Genomic DNA, 13,578 nt, shown 5'->3' with positions numbered 1-13,578 from the left:
ACTAAATCTAGGTCGTACAAGGCCAATGGGCCCAAGTGGAGGTGATGTAACACCTTTGGACTTGTAGTTTGACTCGGATTCTGCTACAGCATCAGATTGTTTCGTCCACAACACAACGCTCCGGACGAATTTGAAGGTGATTCCAATTGGGTTGGAAAGTGCACGAAATCTAGTTTCCAACAAAAAAAGAATCACCCAATTCGGAGTCCGTATGAAAAACTTGTGTGCGTTTTGAGTCAGGTATGTCTGTGTAGTCCGAATCTGAGTCCAGAACATGAGAGACTTGGACTCTATCTTCTCTTGGGCCAAAAGTGACGTGAGAGAACTTTTTGGACAGCAAATAAACATCTCTTTCTTCCTTATCTTCATATGTGGATTGTACAAATGTCCATACACCTGCAGTTAGACAAAACACAAAAGTGTGTGAAGTATTTTTGTTCTGGATAACATAAATAGATTATTGAATAGTTTGCACTAGAAATCACCTGACAAATATGCATATATGCAATATTTTTGGTCATATCCAAGGTAGTCATGTCCTCATCATATCGACCACGCCGGAGCACGATCAACCTGACCACGAGGGTCTGTTTCCTGCGAGCAAACAAAGAACAAGCAAGAAACTGAGATTGCAATCTGGATATTGCGAATATAAGATGAAAGCTTTATTGATCAAGGTGGGGTTCTGTGACGCCTTTGTCTGGTCGTTGAACACAAACGAAGTACGCGAAGTTGCAGCGATGGCGAACTTTTAATCTAAACAAAACCCAAAGTCTAAACGATGCCCTAAGGGCTGTATATATGGAGGAAGAGGGGGGAATTTCGTGGCCCTTGGTGGAGGGGTCCGAAATCAACCCTATCTCTTGTTTCCCCACACATACGGACTCTAAAAATAGCCTATACTTATGTATTTCGAAATTACATGGGCCTGGACCAATAATAAGGTGACGCAGCACCTATAATAACCTCGGGACGAAATTTATGAAGTGGCATCTTGTATATTTCGTCCAAGGCTTCATGCGCCCATTATGGTGGCTTCAAAGTCCTGAAATCATCACTTGTAACTCCGTTCTTGTTCCCCTTGCGCATGCCATCATCTCCATGCTTGTTCTTGCTCCAATGTTCATCCTTCTCCAAGCTAGGCCCTTTATTTGTAAGCAAAACAAATGTATCCAATTTAGGCAGCATCATATTCTCATGAACATTAGAATCATTACCAAGAAACGAAAGTACCTGGTAATTTAGTTGGCATGCGCGAGCTCTAGTAATTGGTCCAGTATGTATAGCAGCAGGGCCTGTGGGTGTAACAATTGTATTGATGTCCTCATCACATCTTCAACAGCATCATCTCGTCTCAAACCCTAGTTCATCTCTTGTGTTCAATCTTGTTACCGGAACTATAGATTTGTACTTGTGGGTGACTAGTAGTGTTGATTACATCTTGTAGTTGATTACTATATGGTTTATTTGGTGGATGATTATATGTTTAGATCGAATATTCTATTTAATACCCCTCTGATCATGAGCATGTTTAAGTAGTTACATTTGTTCTTGAGGTCACGTGAGAAATCATATTGCAAGTAATCATGTGAATTTGATATGTGTTCGATATTTTGATAGTATGTATGGTGTGATTCCCTTAGTGGTGTCATGTGAACGTCGACTACATGACACTTAACCATATTTGGGCCTAAGGGAATGCATTGTGGAGTAGCAATTAGATGATGGGTTGCGAGAGTGACAGATGTTTAAACCCCAATTTATGCGCTATTCCGTAAGGGACCGATTGGATCCAAAAGTTTAATGCTATGGTTAGAATTTATTCTTAATACTTTTCTCGTAGTCGCGAATGCTTGCGGGAGGGTTAATTATAAGTAGGAGGTTTGTTCAAGTAAGAACAACACCTAAGCACCGGTCCACCCACATATCAAATTATCAAAGTAGCGAACACGAACCGAACCAACATGATAAAAGTGACTAGATGAAATTCCCATGTACCCTCAAGAACGCTTTGCTTATTATAAGTGACCGTTTTGGCCTGTCCTTTGCCTCAAAAGGATTGGGCTACCTTACTGCATTTTTGTTACTACTATCATTACTTGCTCGTTACAAATTATCTTGCTATCAAACTACCCTGCTACTTACAGTTTCAGCACTTGCAGACATCACCTTACTGGAAACTACTTGTCATTTTCTTCTGCTCCTCGTTGGGTTCGACACTCTTTCTTATCGAAAAGAGCTACAATTGATCCCCTATACTTGTGGGTCATGAATGAGCATGCAGTGTATAATTGGTGAGATTAGGGGAATGTACTGACAAGTGACAAGCATATTTCCTTGCGTGCCATCCTCGATGTTGCTTCCTTAACTCACACAGTAGTTCTCTCACTATGTTCCATACTCGACTTGATTGGCAGGCTTCAGCTAATTTGTGTTCATGTGGTAAGAAACGAACTCATGTGCTTTTACCACTTTCTTGATGCAAATAACATCAATGGACTTGTACTGCTATGAATTAGTTCTATGAAACATAACCACTTCTTTCGGTGCATTTATATGTTTCTTGGTAAAATCTGGGGCAACACTAATCTTGTAGAGATTCTTGTAAAAATAACTATATTTAGGATCTTATCCTGTCATGGGAAACCACGACCACCTATGGGGCCAAGAGCCTCTTGCTGGTTCGGCAGGGGGGATGTCACGTTGCACAAAGAGCAGACGGCGTGGGCAGCACGACAGAGATCACACAGGCAATTTTACTCAGGTTCGGGCCGCCATGAGGCGTAAAACTCTACTCCTGCTTTGGTGGACTGATGGTGGAAGAATGGTGGTGGAGCATAGTACATGTTGTAGGGCAAAACCCTAGAGGGGATCTTTTCACACTTGGGGGGGGGGGAGAGGAAGAACACTCAAGAGCACAAGACACAAAACACTCAAACAAACCCAAATATCACATCCACTAGAGTAGCACACATGAGATCCACAAGATTACATGAACAATTCAAGGAAAATAGCACTAGGTAAGTTCTTCCCACTAGGTGAGGTCTTGATCTTGATCTTCTCCAAGAGGAGGGCTTGATAATCCCAAGAATTCTTCCCAAAAGGGGTCTAGATCTCCAAGAGGAGGGTATACAAGGAGCAAAGCTCACAAATGTCTCACATATACTTTGCTAACCCTAACATATGGTCTAGGTGCGGAATATATATGTAGGTGCATGGAGGGGACGAAGAGGAGGCCCAAAAGCAGCTCACAGTCGTCAATCCTGATGGGCCCGTGCGCACGGGGTAAGTTGGGCCCGTGCGCACGGGGGGTCCCGTGGGCACGGTACATGCCCGTGCGCATGGGGTGCTCTAGCGCCAGCTCCCTGTGTAGCCCATGGGCACGGGGTCTCGGGGGCCCGTGCGCACGGGGTCGCCTAGGACTTCTTGTCCAGCTCCTATTGTGCTTCTCCTTCTTCCTCGTGGGCCTTGTGGTGCTTCTCCTACTCCTTTAGGGTGTTCCTCACCAGCTTGTGGTTGTCGGTCTTCGTATCTGAGGACACATAGAGCACTTTGGTGAGGTAGCAAGCAAGTCCAATGGATATTCATGATATTCTTGAAGAAGAACAGGTTCACCTTAATTCCGGTAGGTCTACTTGGAACTCGAGCTGCTATGACGGTGTACATGGAGATGACCGTGGGATGCTCCGCATCATCCCCTCCCCCTTGGGAGATATCCGACCTCAGATCGTAAACCGTATCGCCATGTACACGGTAGGAATTAATGCCTTGTCGCTCGGTGAGGTGCTCTAAGATGTTGGTGTCGTGTAATGTGTATGCCTTCCCATGATGATGATAGCTCATGATTGTACCACCTTGCAAGACCTTCAAAACGAAAGAACATGACAAACACTTGGAAAAACCCATGAGGTTAGCGTGAACGCAAAGCCTATCATTTGGGAAGGGAAATGCCCAACAAGTGTATGCGTCATGCTCATCATAAGAAGGGACAAGGTGTGGTGTGGTATGAAAGCATATGATGCAACTACAACCAAAAGATTAAGCTCAATCAAACAAGCATGCATCACAAGTAATATGCCCAAGTCTCCAAGATCGATAAGCATCGCATGGGTGCACTCACTACAAGTTGATATCAATGGTGCAACTAACGGAGACAAGAGACAATGATTAAGACAAATCACGTGAGAGGCATGAACATATATGCCATCAACCCAAGAAAGCGAGCAAGAATGGAACATGGGTGATGCAACCAAGCAAGTAGTCATATGCATCAAGTTATGCAAGCTAGTAGTGCAAAGACGCAACATACTAGAGGTAATCATGGCAATCATGTCATAGGTGCAAATAGTGGGCATATAAAATGTGCATGCCATAGCACAAGCATGAAAGCAAGATATAATGAAGGTATCATCATTGTATTGGTGAGATGCCATATGTAAATAGCAAAGTGACATCATGACTCTCCCAACACAACAAGCATGAATAGCATGAGGCACATGATAAACATGGCAATAGCAACAAGGATCTCCCCCAAGCATGCAAACACACATAGAAGTAGTATAATGGTGAATCACATGTAAGTGCAAGCAAGGGTCACAATTGCATGGCAAAGGCATGGAAAGAGGCATGGCATGCAAAGTGAACACGAGAAAATGGGCATAATGTAACAAGTGATATATAACCCAAAGCCGTGTGAGAGCCAAGTAGAAGAGATGCGCGTAGTCGTTGCGCGAAGAGAATGGGAGGAAGGACAATCCACGGGATCCCAAATCGTCGTTGCTCTCAAGAGCTCGTTTCGTCAACTCTTGGGATTGAGATGTTGACGAGTATACATGAGTACCTACACACAACAAAAACAAACGGAAAATTGTGTGTGCATGGTAGATGTACACATCATCCATCATGATGCGCACGTGCTTGTGTTGGTTAGCACAAAATATCCAATGCTCAAATAAATGAGATGTATGATAGAGAAACATGTCATCCATCTTGATGGGTTTGTTGTTATGTATAGCATTCAAGTTGTGTAATGAATCATGGGAAATATCTAGAGCATTATTATGCGTGGAATGCATATGGTGCAAGCAATGATGAGAATCATGCAAAGTATGGAATGCATCAAAATCTCCTAATATGTATGAGGAAACTATGGGGGTCTCCTCATGAGCAGTAACGGAAACATCTCTTGGAGAATATTGACAACATCCAAAACAAAGCATATGTGGAACAATGTGATCATGGCATGGTGTAGTAGATGAATTGTGCAAATCATGTAAAGGAAGCATGTCAATATCATCACATGAAAAACAAAAGCCAATTGCCATCATCTCATCATCTATGCCATAAGTGCAAATGGGATTTATTTTAATGGGGCAAGCATAGTTACTATGTTGAGATTGAAATGATGCAATATGTGATATCTCACTCATAGCATATGACAAGGTTAAAGGATTGTCAAACATGATGTGACCAAAAGAATTTTCACATGGTATCCTATGGAGCATAGCATCACAACTAGGCAACTCAACATGCTCATCATCATATTCATCATAAATAGGTAAGTCATGCCATGATGAAGTCACACTAGCATGAAGTATGGTAATAGGTGTGTCAACATCATGCAAGCAATCATTGTGAGAATAGTCCACTAGTGGGGCAAGTGAAGCACCATCACCTATGTTACCTTTGGAGCTCCACTCATGTGGTGTAGGTGAGGTGTCGAAGACCGAGTCATGGTCATCTTCATCGTGATGGAACCATGTGGAGGGGGGGATTGCATCGTATTCCACCATGGCCATCATCGTCATCGTTGGAGGTATGGACTCGTCGAGGGTAGGCATGTCGTCACGTGGGAGACCTAGCACCAAAGAAGAAAGCACACTCGGAGTAGAGGTTAAGTCGTTAGAAGTCATAGTGGCCTCACATGCTGTCTCAACTACCTCACTCACTAAGTGTTGTGGCTCACTCACTCCCGGTAAGATGCTCTCACTCATATGGTTGGTGGAGTCACTCAAATGGCTCTCAACCTCACATAGGATGTGTGGCATAAACTCATGTGTCGGACTAGTGGTGGTCACACTCATCCTCTCATAGAAAATGCTCTCACTGTCACATATGGTGGATTCACTCACATCACTCATGGTGGGGTGGCTCTCATCACATGGGAAATGGGGCATCTCGTCATATGTGGGTGTCGGAGAGATGTTGGTGCAAATGTATCCATGCTCAATCATGTCGTGGTCGTGGCCGTGGATGAAGGCCGAACATGGCACATCATTGTTGTCCTCCATGAACGAAGGGAAAATCCCATGCTTGACCGTCTTCCATGAGGGGCTTCCGAAGATGGAAGTGTCTCCCTCGCTCGTGGGTGATCGCCTTGGACTTGTTGATGTCGAAGTAGGTGTACTCGTGGGAAGTAGGCGAAGATGTCGTACGTCCAAAGGCGAAGATGCCTTGATAGCCCTTGGCAAAGATGCCACAGTTGTTGAAGAGGCCACATCTTTGTTGTCGATGTTATGGTTCTGTAAGGCCCGTGAGCACGAGGGCATTGGAGGCCGTGTGCACGGGGTCCCGTGTGCATGGGGTCCCGTGTGCACGGAGGTCCAAGGCCCGTGTGCACGGGGGTGACAGAGAAGCCATCTCTTGTCCCGAAGGTCGCTCTTCATGGTCTTGTCCGTGGTCCTAGCGGTCGCCTCAAAGATGATGACGGTGTCGCGTGGTACTTGCATCACGTGGCCGTAATGAAGACTTGCGACTTGAGCGTCTCCACCGTGAAGATGATGCAGAGGAAGAATACTTGTAATTGGCCCACACGTGTCGGTTGTCATGCAATTGTGCGTCCAACTTGGTGTCGATGTGGTCCCTTGTCCGTGCTTCGCGTTGGTGAATATCGACGGTGAGTCGCTCAATGCCTCGCATTGCTCGTTGTGGTCCGAAGATGGGTGTTTTGGTGATGTAGTCGTGATCACCTTCTTGCTCCTCAAAAAGCGGGTTCGCCGACGAAGTTGGCCTATCCATCATAACCAAGTGGAGTGAGTAGGAAAATTAGAGAACAATACCGAAGTTACCTTTTCCGAGGATTGAGGATGTAACAAGTGTCACTCAATATAATGCCACAATAGTAGAATTGGAACCGGGTTTGTTTCTCACACCTACAGGTAGAAGGCTTATGGAGTAGCTCGGTTAGGGGGGGGTGGTAAAAAAAATTTCAAGCAAATGTTAGACAAGATATCAATAAGGTTGAGAAGGTTCACAAAGATGCAAGTAAAGCAAATAGATCAAACCCAAGGGTATCACTAGGAACACACACACGGAAGATAGATGGGATCCGCACAACCAAGGGGTGAGCTCAAATGTGCAACCACGGAAAATGCTCTTGTTGTGCGAATACTAGAGAGACGCTAGCTCGATTGCTCAAATGGGCAAGATACGCTTGTGCACCAACCTATGAGAGAAACGTGTCGTCTTCAATCCCAACTATGCTATGTATGTGGTGACCAAGATGATGTGATTATGCAACAAGGCTCAATGCTATTTCTTACAAGCTCTACGTGTCTCCTCTTTTGCTTAAAAGCTTTTTTTCTATGCTTGATGCTCGAGCCAAGGATGATATGAGACAAGTATTGTAAGATATGCACGGGAGAGACTTAATGCACAACGATGATAACACGATCACTATGGTGCACAAAAGTGTGGCCCGACAATACTCAACTTGCTAGTCTCGATGGGTAAGTGACGCAAAAGGCTCGGGTTATCAATGCAAAAGCAAAGGTGAGTGTCGTCGAGTTTACCGTCCTTGCTTACGGTTGGGATGGAGATGAATTTGTCGAAACCAGTGTGGAGTCTGAGTTGATGATCGAGAAGCGGTGATGATGATGTCCAAATGTGCCTAAGTAGTCGAAACACCTTAGGACACACGAGAAACCGCAACCCGAAGCTCAAACAACCACGAGAAATAGTGCGGAAGAACACGAGCGGTGGTTTGGAATCAGAACTATGCAAAACAGGAATGGCCAAAAGTTTCTGGAGGGTCCGTGCGCACGGGGTAAGTGAGGCCCGTGTGCACGGGGTCCTGATGGCCCGTGTGCACGGGGTGCTTTGAAAGCGGATGAACTGCTCCTGATCCGAGAGAATCTTCAAATTTTTGGCCAATTTCGAAGGAAGGAAAGGTGGGGAATTAGGAAGCTGGGTAGATCCACTTGCCAAACACCAAATTCGTGGACCAAAACAACCAAATCTCACAAGATCCAACAAATTGCAAGAAAATTTTTTGGGGCTATTTTTGGTGGAGATTTTCGAATTTGGACGAAAAACAACAAAATCAAGCTAGCAAGTGGGGGATGGGACTCCAAGATGTGAATCAATCTTGCTCATGATACCAAGATGTTGTAGGGCAAAACCCTAGAGGGGATCTTTTCACACTTGGAGGGGGAAAAGAGGAAGAACACTCAAGAGCACAAGACACAAAACACTCAAACAAACCCAAATATCACATCCACTAGAGTAGCACACATGAGATCCACAAGATTACATGAATAATTCAAGAAAAATAGCACTAGGTAAGTTCTTCCCACTAGATGAGGTCTTGATCTTGATCTTCTCCAAGAGGAGGGCTTGATAATCCCAAGGATTCTTCCCAAAAGGGGTCTAGATCTCCAAGAGGAGGGGATACAAGGAGCAAAGCTCACAAATGTCTCACATATACTTTGCTAACCCTAACATATGGTCTAGGTATGGAATATATAGGTAGGTGCATGGAGGGGACGAAGAGGAGGCCCAACAGCAGCTCACAGCCGTCCATCCTGATGGGCCCGTGCGCACGGGGGTCCCATGGGCACGGTACATGCCCGTGCGCACGGGGTGCTCCAGCGCCAGCTCCTTGTGTAGCCCGTGGGCACGGGGTTGCCTGGGACTTCTTGTCCAGCTCCTGTTGTGCTTCTGCTTCTTCCCCGTGGCCTTGTGGTGCTTCTCCTACTCCTTTGGGGTGTTCCTCACAAGCTTGTGGTTGTCACTCTTCGTATCTAAGGACACATAGAGCACTTTGGTGAGGTAGCAAGCAAGTCCAATGGATATTCATGATATTCTTGAAGAAGAACGGGTTCACCTTAATTCCGGTAGGTCTACTTGGAACTCGAGCTGCTATGACGGTGTACATGGAGATGACCGTGGGATGCTCCGCATCAGTACACTTGCCTGACAGGGACGGCAATAACTTGTATGGGCCTGTTTATTGTCCAACCTCCTAACCCTTTCTACGGTTGCCATGCGCCTCATTTTGGCCCTGTTTGGTTCAGCTTTTATCGACGGATTTCGCTGCCGCGCAGCAGAATCTGAACAAAAGGGAGAACCCAGCAGAATCCGATTTCAGAAATCCGCTACCAAAATCTGAATCAAAAGCGGAAGTAGGCCAGGACGTGCTTTCCAAAATCTGATTCCGCTACGGGCCAAAATCTGAAAAAGCTGTATCAGCTGGTTTGCCTAATGACCAACATCTTTTTCACATCAAATTTTCCACAACTATTTTTCCACAGCAGATTTTTCACAGCTGCTTTTAGAAATCCACAGCCGAACCAAACAGGGCCTTTATAGATTAAGGGGTTACCACAATGGTAAAGTGGTCATTATGCACTGATAAGATAGCAAACAGTGCTATCATACCTAACTCTGCAGGCTGATAGGGTGCATTAAATGCACCGCTTAACGTCACATCATTGGGTGCCCGGCAAGCCTTGCCGGGCTATCTCGCCAGCTCCACGCCTGCTCGCTTGACACGTCGCAGGACGGGTGTCATCTATAGGCATTTCCTGTAGAAAGAGGCCGCCATGTGGCGAATGGCTGCCACTTAGTTACTTTGCGGCTCGACACCGCACTGATTGACGACGTGGGTCGTGGCGGAGTGGTTGGGTGAGGTGGTTTTGCCTCCGCGAGTCCCGGCAAGCCCTGCCGGGACGTCCTGGACGTCTTCTGATGAGGACATGACTACCTTGGATATGACCAAAAATATTGCATATATGCATATTTGTCAGGTGATTTCTAGTGCAAACTATTCAATAATCTATTTATGTTATCCAGAACAAAAATACTTCACACACTTTTGTGTTTTGTCTAATTGCAGGTGTATGGGACATTTGTACAATCCACATATGAAGATAAGGAAGAAAGAGATGTTTATTTGCTGTCCAAAAAGTTCTCTCATGTCACTTTTGGCCCAAGAGAAGATAGAGTCCAAGTCTCTCACGTTCTGGATTCAGATTCGGACTGCACAGACATACCTGACTTAAAACGCACACAAGTTTTTCATACGGACTCCGAATTGGGTGATTCTTTTTTTGTTGGAAACTAGATTTCGTGCACTTTCCAACCCAATTGGAATCACCTCCAAATTCGTCTGGAGCGTTGAGTTGTGGACGAAACAATCTGATGCTGCAGCAGAATCCAAGTCAAACTACAAGTCCAAAGGTGTTACATCACCTCCACTTGGGCCCATTGGCCTTGTAGGACCTAGATTTAGTTTTAGGCTGCCTTGGGACGTCCTCCCACCTCCTTGGCCGCCACCCCTTGCTCCTATATAAGTAGATCCATCTAGTAGCTTTTCCTTGGGATTTGTTTAGTTAAAAGTTAGCCATTGCAACTTCGTGTACTTCGTTTGTGTCCAACGACCAGACCAAGACCGCTTCCGGATCCCCACCATTATCAATACTTCATATATATTCGCAATATTCAGATTGCTTTATCATATTCTTGCTCGTTCTTCAATTGCTTGCAGGAATAGACCTTCGTGGTTAGGTTGATCGTGCTCCAGCGTGGTCAATAACCTCTCGGAGTTGGTTTAGCGATTGCTAAGGCGCAACGTCGTGCACGTTTGTAGTCGGATCGTCAAAGTCGTCTCCACCAAATCGATAGTTATCATCTCATCGAAAGATCGGGACACCCTCGCCTCTATCAAGTGGTATCAGTTTTCAGGTTGCTCGGTGAGAATTTCCAGTTTTCCTAGATTAGATTTATTTTCTTACCTATTGTCCAAGAAAAAGCCACAAAACAAAAGTTAGATCTATTCATCCTTTGTCCTAGCCAGACTGAGCCTTTGCAATTTTCTTTTCATTGTTTGCATTATTGAATTAACGGTTGCATCGCCGTGTCGAGTTGCTGGTCTTAGTGTCTAGTTCCTTTAGAGTTTCGAGTTCTGTTCACATTAGTCACGCAGCCGCTGCATCATTATCCCATCCGCTGTCCACCTTCCCATCCACCAATTTCCACCACGTGCTACGCACTGTTTATTGGCATAATCATAGTTGAGGTCACTCACATCTTCGCCTGATCGAATCTGCATCTTATCTAGTTTGTCTTGGAAAGAGAGAGAAAAAGAAGATAAAGAAAAAAAAGAGAGAAAAAAGGAAAGAAAAAAAAGAAAAAGAGGGAGAAAAAAAAGAAAAAAAAGCGTGAGAAAAAAAAAGAGAGAAGAAAAAAAATTGGATCTATCTAGAATCAATCTCGTACCTGAATTCGGATTGGAATCTGTTTTGCGCATTGTTCAGTAAAACAGGTGTATCTTCCTCATACGAAGTCCGTTTTGGCTCCGTGAGTACTCAAATTGAAGATAGCGATGAGCCGTGTCTAAATAGTTGCAGAAGCTAGTTCAATATTTGACACCTCAAAATCGGCTTCTAAATAGGTCTTTTTGCCCTCTGAAGTTCGTGAACACAGCTTGTTCCAATTTTTCAGGCCAGTTTTAGAATTCTTTGACTCCTCATATCAACTCGGAATTGAGTGATTCTTTTTGCATTGGAAAGCTTGAGTTAGTAGCATTCTTTGAAAGAATTTATCAGAAAATTGTCTCAAACTTTTCAAGAGGAAAGTTGGAGAGAGAGTTGTTGTATGTCCTGCTTGGCAGTTGTTTTTCATCATTATCTTCACTGCCGTTGTGATCTTCACTTATATCTTGCTGTCAAGGGCTACTTAGTATCCTTCATTGATAGAGGCAAAGGTGTCCCGTCTTTCGATGAGATGATGGATTTCGCTTTGGTGGAAGTCGACTTTGACGATCCGACTACGAACGTGCGAGGACGTCGCGCCTTAGCAATCGCTAAACCAACTCCGAGAGGTTATTGACCACGCCGGAGCACGATCAACCTGACCACGAGGGTCTGTTTCCTGCGAGCAAATGAAGAACAAGCAAGAAACTAAGATTGCAATCTGGATATTGCGAATATAAGATGAAAGCTTTATTGATCAAGGTGGGGTTCTGTGACGCCTTTGTCTGGTCGTTGAACACAAACGAAGTACGCGAAGTTGCAGCTATGGCGAACTTTTAATCTAAACAAAACCCAAAGTCTAAACGATGCCCTAAGGGCTGTATATATGGAGGAAGAGGGGGGGAATTTCGTGGCCCTTGGTGGAGGGGTCCGAAATCAACCCTATCTCTTGTTTCCCCACACATACGGACTCTAAAAATAGCCTATACTTATGTATTTCGAAATTACATGGGCCTGGCCCAATAATAAGGTGACGCAGCACCTAAAATAGCCTCGGGACGAAATTTATGAAGTGGCATCTTGTATATTTCGTCCAAGGCTTCATGCACCCATTATGGTGGCTTCAAAGTCCTGAAATCATCACTTGTAACTCCGTTCTTGTTCTTGCTCCAATGTTCATCCTTCTCCAAGCTAGGCCCTTCATTTATAAGCAAAACAAATGTATCCAATTTAGGCAGCATCATATTCTCATGAACATTAGAATCATTACCAAGAAACGAAAGTACCTGGTAATTTAGTTGGCGTGCACGAGCTCTAGTAATTGGTCTAGTATGTATAGCAGCAGGGGCTGTGAGTGTAACAATTGTATTGATGTCCTCATCATCCTCCCCTTCTTGAAATGAAGTCGTCCTCGACGGAAGTTCATCTTCCTCACCCAAATAAGGCTTCAAATCTGCAATGTTAAAAGTGGGACTAACCCCAAAATCTGCAGGCAGCTCAAGTTTATATGCATTATCATTTATTTTCTCTAGCACCTTAAAGGGACCATCAGCACGTGGCATTAACTTTGATTTGCACAAATCAGGAAATCTATCCTTACGCAAATGTAACCAAACTAGATCTCCAGGTGCAAACACAACATGTTTTCTACCCTTATCTCCAGCAAGTTTATATTTAGCATTCATGCGCTCAATGTTTTCCTTAGTTAACTCATGCATTTTTAAAATCAATTCAGCACGTTGTTTAGCATCAAAATTAACCTTCTCCGAAGATAGAAGAGGCAACAAATCAATAGGTGCACGAGGTAGGAAACCATACACAACTTCAAAAGGGCACATCTTAGTAGTAGAATGCAAGGAACGATTATAAGCAAATTCAATATGAGGCAAGCATTCCTCCCACATTTTCTTATTATTCTTCAAAACAACCCTAAGCATAGTAGACAACGTTCTATTGACTACTTCAGTTTGTCCATCAGTTTGGGGGTGACAAGTAGTACTAAAAAGCAGTTTAGTCCCCAACTTAGCCCATAAACATCTCCAAAAGTGGCTAAGAAATTTAGTATCACGATCTGAAACAATAGTATTTGGCACACCATGCAAGCGAA

Source organism: Triticum aestivum, unplaced genomic scaffold (assembly GCF_018294505.1).
Source record: "Triticum aestivum cultivar Chinese Spring unplaced genomic scaffold, IWGSC CS RefSeq v2.1 scaffold144447, whole genome shotgun sequence".
In the NCBI taxonomy this organism is placed as follows: Eukaryota; Viridiplantae; Streptophyta; class Magnoliopsida; order Poales; family Poaceae; genus Triticum; species Triticum aestivum.
The sequence above is the reverse complement of the archived record's forward strand: the minus strand, read 5'-3'. Positions refer to the sequence as shown.